The sequence below is a fragment of the Epinephelus moara genome, chromosome 4 (genome assembly GCF_006386435.1).
Source record: "Epinephelus moara isolate mb chromosome 4, YSFRI_EMoa_1.0, whole genome shotgun sequence".
Lineage (NCBI taxonomy): Eukaryota > Metazoa > Chordata > Actinopteri > Perciformes > Serranidae > Epinephelus > Epinephelus moara.
This window is the reverse complement of record NC_065509.1, coordinates 11,798,201-11,809,346: the sequence shown is the minus strand read 5'-3', so window position 1 is coordinate 11,809,346 and position 11,146 is coordinate 11,798,201.

Below are 11,146 nucleotides of genomic sequence, written 5' to 3'. Positions count from 1 at the left end.
TGGTGTGATGTGTGTAAAACCCACTCCACGCCTTCTCTCCTCCCTCTTTCCGACTTGCGCAGGTAGGAGGGACGGAGGTGGGAAAGAGGAGTAGCTGCACCAGCGTGCACGGTGTGCCAAACTTGCAAAATCCGCCTGGCCACACCCAGTTGGCTGCACCTCCGCCTCGCCCGGTCTGCGAAACTAGAGGCCTAAGCCTCGATGTGACAGATCAGACAGAGGATGTATAAAAAATTATTGTAAATATAATTTATAATGCTTTTGTAAGGCACTGACAGATAACATCATGCTGTTGAGAGGGACACCCAGTCTTACTCCAAAGCCGTTGAAATGTGCCGTTTGTGACTTCCAGCGTCAGACACAGATGAAGAAAGTCGTCCTTTTACTTCGGCATGATATGTGGCCAGACGCCGTTATTGTTTCACGGCGCCTTGCAGCGTCAGGGGGAAACACAGTGGGACGAGAATGAAAGTTAAAGCAGTGACAGTCGGGCAGGTGGGAGGGGTGGTGGATGGGTCAAACAAATACAGACTTTCATTCAGGAGCGCGGTGTTTGCATCCTGTAAGATTAAAAAGCCAAACCCTCTTCTTTTTTCCTAACCGCATGTTTTTTTTGCCTGAACTCACGGTGTTGTACTGACATAGTGCATTTACTTTGAAAGAAGACCATGCATGTAACAGGCAGAACTTGACACAGCATCCCAGAACATCTACAAACAACACACCCAGAGTACCTTGCACGTCATATCTGGATGTGGAAAGTCCATGACCAAACATCAATATGTGACCAGGTCGGAGGGAGAATGTGATGGAGAGGGACACAAAATAGGAAACAGCTCATTGGGGTCTTTTGCAACAATGTGTAACCCTCTTGTATTAAAAGTCTCATATCCAGTTTATATCTAGATACTATGACCTGATTACATTGACACCTGGTATTATTATGTGCATCTGGAGTCCATAATGAAATCTGATTGCTCTGTCTAGCTCAAACAACAGAACGGTTGTAGCTGTTCTCCATTATTTATTTAGCCATTGCTTCATAAATTACTCAGTTATGAATTGCTAAGTTTCGCTTGTAAACCTCCATTAGACCAATTTCAGACACTTGGTCTTGTCTTGAATCTGGCCCTTAGGCCCTGCAGCTCCCGCAGTCCAAACCGGCCCAGCTCCTGCTTTTCAACAGCTATTATCATAAGAGCAAAAATAACATGTATTTATTATTTAAAAAATACAATTAAGTAGGGTACACATTATGCTACTGTCATTTACAGAGCCAATGTTGCTGTAAAAATACAATAACTATATTTAAATGTATATATATATATATATATATATATATATATATATATATATATATATATAGATAGATAGATAGATAGATAGATAGATTTTTTTTTTCCTAGAGTTTTCTGTGTTATACCTCTGAGCCAGTCAGGAAGGTTTAGAAGGGTGTGAGGTCCACAAAGATAAAATGCAGTTGGATTTATACACTGACTACCTCTGGAAGTGGTTTAGGTTCATTTACACATGCACTTTCATGTGGTCAAGCACTATCTAATTGCAATTCCATCACCCTAACCTCAATTAATTGATCCTACTAACACGTATTGTCTATTAAAAACACATCAATGAGCCTCACTGATGGATTGGGTGATGTGTTCCATCCTTACCACCAACACACACTGGAGTTTATTTTGACTCAGTCCCACATACACCATCCTACTGCTGTAAATAAACACCAAAGCACCAAATGTGGATTAATTTGCTGCTGGAAATAGCACTAATTACTCCTGTTTGAGAACAGTTTTAAAAACTACAGTGCCCAGCTATTTTAGGAAATTACTGAGCCTTTTTAAAAATCAAACTGTATCTTCTTCTCAGCTTCAGTAGAAACAAATGGGTTTGGGGCTGAGAGCTACAGATACAGAGAAAGGATTGAGAGATGTGCTCATTGATCTTTTCATGGTTTTGTTGCCACTAAGTAAAATATAGAAGCAGTCCGATCTATCAGTAAGGGCTGCGCCTCAAGATTATTTTGCAGAGAGATACAGTATATAGATTGTTTTGCCTCATTGAGTTATGTTAAGTCTATGAAATGTCATAGCCTCAACAGCCTATCATAAATTCACCAAGGGATCATCTTCATCCATTCATCCATTCATCCATCCATCCATCCATCCATCCATCCATCCATCCATCCACTGATCCAACTATCTTTACCTATCAGACGGTCTAACCTCTCTCTTCATTCCCTCTTTTCAGCCATCCATCTTATTTTAATTAATGAATAAGCTAGTCAGTTCAGAGCTGTCAGAGTGTGTGTTTGCCCTCATCAAGTTTCCTCTCCTGCGCTCCAGTTTCCCTGTGCGGCCTTACAGTAGGGACAACCGGCGCCATCAATATTTAAAACGCATTCTAATTAAGCCCTGGCTGCACCCTTGGCGCCTGTGCCGAGCGAAGGGGTGAAATTAAAGGCGCCCCTCACCCTCCACTGCCTCCATTGACTTTTCATCAACCTGAAATCAACAACAACAACAAATTGCTGCTCACTCACCACATCTGCGGAGGGGGAAAAGGGTTGTGGACACTGCACAGTGAAACATGCTTAATGTAATGGAGGGTTAAAAATTAATGGCCTCCTTGATCCCCCTGCACAATGTGGCTGTGCTGATAGATGGCTGATGTATGTAGGTTAAGTTGGCATGGGACAAAGAAGGAAAGAGAAACTGTCCATGTACGCCGGACTGTGGGAGTGTGTGTGTGTGTGTGTGTGTGTGTGTGTGTTTATGTTCCAGTGAGATCACGTTTCAGTGCTGACGATGAGGAAAATGTTTCATTTGATTGAAGCGACCTAAAGAGACAGGCTAATAGAGTGCAGTCACAACTCTGTGTGTGTGTGTGTGTGTGTGTGTGTGTGTGTGTGTGTGTGTGTGTGAGAGAGAGAGAGAGTTTGTTGACAGGGGATCTGATTTGAGTCGACTGAGTGAGAGACAGAGAGAGCATCGGAAAGCATTGGACAAACTGAAATGTGTGTGTATGAGTGCAAGACAATAAAAAAGGAGAGTTGAGTGTAGAGCTGCTTCTTAATGTTTATAGCTGACAAAACTGTATGTGGATGTATAGATGATGTCTAACTTGTGTGTTTCTGCTGAACGTTCACACACACAGTCATTTTGACATCATGTCTGCCACGTTCTTCTCACCAGTGTCATTTCATTTTATCAGTTTTCTTGAACACCAAACAATGATGGATTACTTCAACAAATAGCTGTCAGCACATCACTTAAAAATGTATTGTTTTTTTAACTGGACAGCTTAGACATGTATTATACTTTAACAGACCAGCTTAGAAATCAATTTTGTTTTCAAAAGTGAACCCAACTTAAAGTATGAAGTGAGAATGTTTTACATGTATCTCAGCATAGCAAGTTGGAAGTTGACATATTCTGCCATATATGAAGAGGGGAGACTCTCTGGAATCTGGCAATATAAGAACCATGATGGTGGGACATTCTGTCACTTCACAGCTGTCCAAAACATGTGGTCTGTGCCAGGTGGACATGATTGCCAGTATTTTTTCATTATTGCAAGAAATTCCACTGACTCATTCACAAGTCAAAAATGTGTTTTATCTGAAAGAAACATGCAATATTTACATTGACAATATGGAGATATTTGCATCTTGAAAGCCGCACTACAAATGTGGATAAACAGGGAGAAACACACGCAAGCCTAAGACGTGGTAAGATACGATATTCCTCACTATATGAAGTGACTGATAACAAGATCTGTATAATGGATTGTAAAGAAATTCGTCAGGTTTTTATTTTGTGGACAATCAATCTGTATTCATAGCGTGATGGGATGACAGCACAATGATGTGTGTGGTATCACTGGAAAGCTCTAGTCCTGCACTTTCATGTGATATGTGTGGCATTTCTGTGCGAGCCAGCATTCGCGAGTAATCCATCCAACAGTAATGTGTGTGCAAAGCTGTATGAAAGCTCTGTTATACAAAATTTTCGTGTAACTTTATCTTTTTTTTTTGTGCAAACATTGGACTACCGACAAGTGCTTGGCCTTGTCAGAAAGCTGCGGTTCTGCTGTTTCACGTGATATGTGTGGCTTCTCGCTATGATGCACGGTTGTGGAGAAAATTCATAGAGAAGAACAGGTGTAAATTTGGAAGCACTATGCGTCGTTCGGGCACATAGGGTTAGCTGCTGTCTATCCCAAGCTGTATTAAGTTATCAAAACAAAGACAGAGGAGCCCAGTTGTGCGAGCAGATCGGCCTCACACTAAATATTACTGATGAGTATTGTGCTTTTATCTCATATCGCAAGCTTGTTGGTAGCTGTGTAGTCAAACCTCTGTTAACGTAGCATCACCTTAGCTACCTAGCTAACGTTCATGTCTACTGCTGCCATAGAAACAAAAGCCATTGTTTGCTCCTGATTTTAAAAAAAAATATGCCAGGAGCACTTTTGTTATGAAGCGCTGTGATGAAGTGCACCTCAGCTATGTTGATACATGCCCTATAATCAATTAAAAGGTCAGATTCTTCAACATAAAACATGGGTGGAGCTCTGCTAGAAATTATGTGGGGTAACTGGACTCCATGTACTAATGACATTGGTGCAAAATAAAAAAGAAAAAAGCTGACAAGTGAGTCAGAGTTGTTGTTGATGTTGATCATATAATCTATGCACACCCACAAGCACTTAGGAGTCATCTAACCAGCCAAAATAGGTAACATTACCTGCATGGGGATACTGTTATCATGCAAGTATGTAGGTAAAACACAGGTTTGAGTTGACATTGAAAGCTTATGTTTTTTGTCAAAAAACAAACAAACAAACAAACAAAAAAATACCATGCCATGTCATTGTCATGTAAGTTTTCAACTTGTAAATAGCATTACGTCAACATCCAGGTCGTAATTATGAATGAGAAAACTTTTGAAAGTTCCGATCTGACTTGGTGCTTATATTATAATACAGAAGTGCCTGAAAAGCAAACAAACATGAATGTCTCATGGCAGCCAGAGTCAGTCGTTTAATGTAATTTAACCCACAGGGATTGGATATAGTTTAATGTTGTCAGTTCACAGTATTTGGGGCGGCTTTGGTTCAGAGGTAGCGCGAGTCATCCGCTAATCAGAAGATCGCCTGCTCAATCCCCAGTTCCTTCACTCCGCATGTCAAAGTATCCTTGGGCAAGATAGTGAACCCCAAGTTGAGCCTGATGGCTATTCCATCGGTGTCTGAGTACGTGTGAATGCCTACTGAGTAGCAGGTGCCACTATGTATGATAGCCTCGGCCACCAGTGTGTGAATGTGTGTGTGACTGGGTGAATGTGACGTAGTGTAAAAGCGCTCCGAGTGGTCAGAAGCCTAGAAAGGCACTACACAGGTGCAATCCAGATTTTTCATGCTCACTCAACCAACTCTGTAATCTTAAAATTGAATGCTCGTGAATGCTCACAAGTCGTTGACATGAAAACTTTACATCTCTACTATCCAGTGGTATAGCTGAGGGTATACACAGGTATAAGGGGTATTGTCACTTCTGGCTGTTTACAGTATACCCACCTATCAGCAAAGAAGCCATTGGAATATATAAGAGAGCATACCCACTTCCTCCTCGATAACCTACCCATCTACCTACAAATACACCCTGCTCATTAACTAGTACCTTTACATCACTGCTACTATCCATCCCATGTGACATTAATGCAGCATAATTGCATCATGGAAGGTCTCTGACAGGATCCACACTTTGGTGTCCTGTATGAACATCAGACGTACTACACACCCATGCACCATCCCAACTCCCACCCCTTTTACCTTTTAACATACAGTGCACCCTATCTCCTCTTTAAACATTGTCATATGGTGCAGAATCCATCAATACGGATATAGGAATATATGACCTTTGGGTTTAAAGCAATTAAAAGTTAAGCAGTTTCCTGTAAATTTAATTTGACAACGGAACATAAAGGCGGTGTAACAGATGTGGCCAACTGGAACTATTTTAGTTGGGCAACGACTGCTGCATGTTGATGTTTACCTTGCTTCCTACACCTACCATTTCACTTTCTTTAGAAGTAGGTAAATTAGTCATTGCTGTTGTTGATATATATCCAACCTTGTCTCTGTTTGTACCTGGTTTTAAGCAGCAGCACGTTCTTATTTTCTCACGCTTAATTGCTGAATATAAAGCGTGCTTTAGTCTTTCCATACCAGAGCCAATTATTTTGATGTCTGTTTCTTTACAACTAATCTCACAAAACATTGGTGTAGTTTTTAATGAGTGAAAAGTCTCAGTGTACTCCTACACTCTTTGTATAATGTGCCAATGCTGGGCTTTTATGTTAATGCCTTTTCTTTTCTCTCCTTAGATTTCAATTAGCATTAGGTTTCTCTCCGTTTTTTGCCTAACTTTGCCTTACTTTTCCTTTTTTAGTGGCTCTTTTAATCACTCTCTGGGGCACAGCCCAAATCTGTGTCTGATAAAATGGTTAATGTCAGATTCACCTGTCTGCTCCCTTCTTGTTTTGATCCCACCCATTGCGTTACACAGGGAAAGTGTGTGCCTGCTTGTGTGTGTGTGTGTGTGTGTGTGTGTGTGTGTGTGTGTGTGTGTGTGGTTGCGCACAAATGTGATCTCAACCTCGCTGTGTTAAGTTAAAAAGACTCGTCTTCAAAGCTTTGTCAGTTAACAAGATGTATGGGGGTTCACACTGAGGGAAGTATCTTGAAAGACAGTTATTTCCACCTCATTACACACACATTTTCCGATATCTCCCCCACTCACTGAAACACACACACACCCTGAGTCACATGTACAGAAATCATGAAAGACATCTCTTCCCACACATACATGCACATACACACACACATAGAAACTAATAAGAGTCTGATTGAAGTACTGATGCTTTAGAAAAAGGTGAGCCCTGCGTCTTGAACCCGTGAGGGACTCGATCCATCTACCCATACGGTGACAGGTTCATAACACGTGCAGAGATGAAGGAGTGTGAGTGTGCGTGTCTGTGCTTTGTAGTTAGGTGTCCTGCATCACTTAACCACTGTGAGTCATATGTGAGGGTGGCCCACCCTGAGGACGAGTGTCGGTATGAGTGTAAATGCGTCTTCAAGCCTGTGTTTTGCATCCCACTCCTTCACACTGTATTCGCGTATTTTGTATAATTTTTTCTCCAGAAGTCTCAATTGATCTGTATCTGATTACTCACACAATCAATATTCATATCCATGCACATATACAAATGTGGAATGTATAGGAAGCGTCCTTGGGTTTGTGTGTCTGACTGGCGTCTCCTCTCATCTCCACTGTAGAACTGTGTATATTGAGTGTCAGGGGAGTTAAAAATGAGTTTATTTGCTGGAATCACTGCAGCACAACACAACAGATATCACGGCTAATGGTGGAAGATGACATTCTGTGTAAAATCAATGTGCAGCCGAGTCCAACTGCCTTCGCACAAACAACTAATTGATTCATCTCTTCGTGATAAGCCCCCTCGCCTGTGAGAACCGACGGCAGAATACTTCAGTGGTTTGATCATCGGCTCTCGAGCATTCTCTGTGCCACACAATTGATTTATGACTTCATTCAAAAGGTTGTGCCTATCACAACCTTTGTTTAAGGTTGTGCTTTTCTCAACCTTTGTTTTTGATTATGAGCTAAATTTTATTTTAACTTTGCAGTGCAACAGGTGTAAGATGTGAGTAATGAAACGAGGTATCCATCTTTATTGCTACATTACTTCATTTTGCAGTCAATTATTATTGATTACTTATTAGAAATGTCATATTTTAGACATAACTCCTTCAAGGTTCAAGGTTTAAATATGACCTGTAAAATGAAGTTACCCAACCATGTGCAATATTTGTACATGGCAACTATGTTGAGTTTAATGTTAGGGAAATATTGTATGTATGTATGTAAGTATCACACTTACATTATGGTAAAGGTACAACCAGGGTAAGGCAACTGAAAGACTAGTTAAAGAAAAAAAAGTTAAGCAAAGTTAAAGAAAGTCTGTGGTTAATTTAAATGAAAAACAGTTTTTGTAAGTCTGTGACGGGACAAAGAATCCAGTCTCCAGCTTGATCTACACAGCCTTACTCTCTGCCTTGCTATTTATTGTGCACGCTATTTCTTGCATTAGCAGTTAATGTTGGCACAGGATGGAAATCGTGAGGTGCTAAATCGTACAATGTGGATGTAAATCCAGGAGATAATGAGCTACATGAGGCGGTCAGTCTGTGTAAAGCTGAACTACGTGGAACACTGGTGTGTCACTATTGTAACAGGTTAAAGGGGAACTAACGTTTTTTTCAACCTGGGCCCTATTTTCTGATCTACTTTTGTCTAAATGAGTGATAGGATGTTCAATATGTGACATTTCTCCAGTACGAAGCTAGGGCTGACCTGCCTGCAGCCCGTGAGCGCACGCTATATTAAATAATAGGGCACTGGGACAGCGTCAAACAACGTCAAAATACGTCCACTAAAAGTACATTTTTTTTAACACAGATAGGCTCGGATTGTTAGTGTAATTATCCAACAACATAACGGAAAGGAGAAATGAACGTCGGTGTTTACCTTTTGCTGGATTTAGACATGTTCCTGTGCCTGTTGCTGCTTCCTCACTCTCCTCATCCGCTCTCGTCCGCTCTCGTCCGCTCCGTGGACGTCAGTGTACTCCATGTTCAAATGAATACGGGCGATCATCAAATTCAAATGGCTCATCCAGATCCAGTTTGTCAAAATCAGGTAAAAATTCGGACATGTTTTGTTGTGGCAAGTCAAAACACTCACTCAGAGAGTGAAAGCCTGGCTCTGAAATCTCACATCTCGCGAGATTCTTCTTCTTCTTCTTCTTTGGTGTTTTACTATACAGTCTATGGTGTTTTACAGCAGATGGTCTCGCAAGACTTGAGTTGTTGCAGAAAGTTACAGCTGGAGCGAGCTTACAAATGCGATTGTTTGGAGTAGTCATGGCTGAATTTTTACCCGATTTTGACCAACTGGATCTGGATGAGCCATTTGAATTTGATGACCGCCTGTATTTATTTGAACATGGAGTACACGGACGTACACGGATGCGGAGCTCATTGAAGAGGGACGAGGAGAGAGAGAGAGGGAGCAAGCAGAGGAAGTGTTTTGACTTGCCACAACAAATATCCGAATCCAGCTAAAGGTAAACACAGACGTTCATTTCTACTTCCCGTTATGTTGTCGGATAATTATACTAACAATCCGAGCCTATCGGTGTTAAAAAAAAATGCAGTTTTAGTGGATGTATTTTGACATTGTTTGACGCTGTCCCAGTGCCCTATTATTTAATATAGCACGCGCTCACGGGCTGCAGGCAGGTCAGCCTTAGCTTCGTACTGGAGAAATGTCACATATTGAACATCCTATCACTCATTTAGACAAAAGTAGATCGGAAAATAGGGCCCAGGTTGAAAAATACATTAGTTCCCCTTTAAGCTTGGTAGAATCTACCATGCCAAAAGTTATGTCCTCAATCATTCGTCAATTTTCCATTACCGCTTATCCTGTAAGGTTTCGCAGGGGGGCTGGAGCCTATCTCAGCTGACATTGGGCAAGAGGCAGGGTACACCCTGGACAGGTCACCAGACTATCACAGGGCTGACACATAGCAACAGACATCCATTCACACCTACAGCCAATGTAAAATCACCAATTAACCCAACCTGCATGTCTTTGGACTGTGGGGGAAGCCGGAGTACCTGAAGAAAACCCACGCTGACGTGGGGAGAACATGCAAACTCCGCACAGAAGGCCTCCCCTACCCTAGGCTTCAGGCCCCACACACTCATCCCCACCTCTTGCTGTGAGGTGACGACACTATCCACTGCACACCATGCTGCCCCATGTCTTTAATCAGAGCAGTTTCACTAAACTTAAAGTTGGTTTCAATTTACCCGAAATTGCATGGTAAAACCAAGAGCAAACAAACTGTTAACATGAAATAAAAGTGGTCGCAGATCATAACTGTACTCATGCCCATGTAGATAATTACATTTAATGTAACCTAAAATCCCCAAAATATTAATTACACCTCTGCTCCATTTGGATGGGATTAACATTACAGCAGGAGGTGGGAATGAAATGAAAAACTGTGCTCCTCTGTAATTTAACTCATTGTTCCTGATGACATTTTATCCACGGTGAAATTACAGGATGTGGTCCATAATAGACACGGACATTCAGCAGGACAAAGCCAGCATAGAAAGCCAAAAGTGGGGAATTGAGGGGGGGGGGGGGGGGCTCAGAGGGAGAGAATCCACAGATAGTGCGTGAGGTGAATGTGAGTCATAAATTTACTCTGTGTTCTTGGAGTTATATCTCAGTTAAATTTGAACAGACAGACGTGATGCACATATTGATATTATTTAGTGTGAATTACACTTAACGAAAATTATCTCTGCCTGTATATCCATCGCTAATAAAGTCTATAAATCTGCTTAGAAATCATGGTAAAAAGCGTGACTCAAAACTTGCCTGAGAATAATCAGGTTTTTAAATTTTCTTCAGTTATCCAATGATAGCTGTCTGTACATACATGGGTACACGGCAAACAGGAGCTGCCAATAGCTAATTCAGCATACCTTACTGGTGCTAATTTGCCTTTTCTCTTTTGATGTTGACATGTCTCTATCAGATTAGCAAAATCATTTTTTCCTTCGTTTTTCACACAGTCAAATTTCACACTGAGCTGATAAAAGGACACATAGCTCTTCATGTGAGAAAAAAAAACAGACTGATAACACTGTCTATGAAGACCACATCTATAATGCATTTTAAGCCCATTCATAGTGAATTCATAATATATTTATAAAACTCTATGACTGCACTCATAAACACACATAATGTTTCCTGATGCACTATATCAACAGTCATAAAGGGAAACTAAAATAAACTGTAAGGCCTCTAGTTTCCCGGCGCAGCGCAGGGTGGCGAACCCCGCGCAGAGCTAGTTTCGAGCAGCGCAACCCAAGGCGCGCTCAGTTTGGTAGTTTGGCAGACCGAGGTACGCTGAGATGGGTGTGGCGGCGCAGCAGGGGGAGGTGTCGACAGATCCAGCTT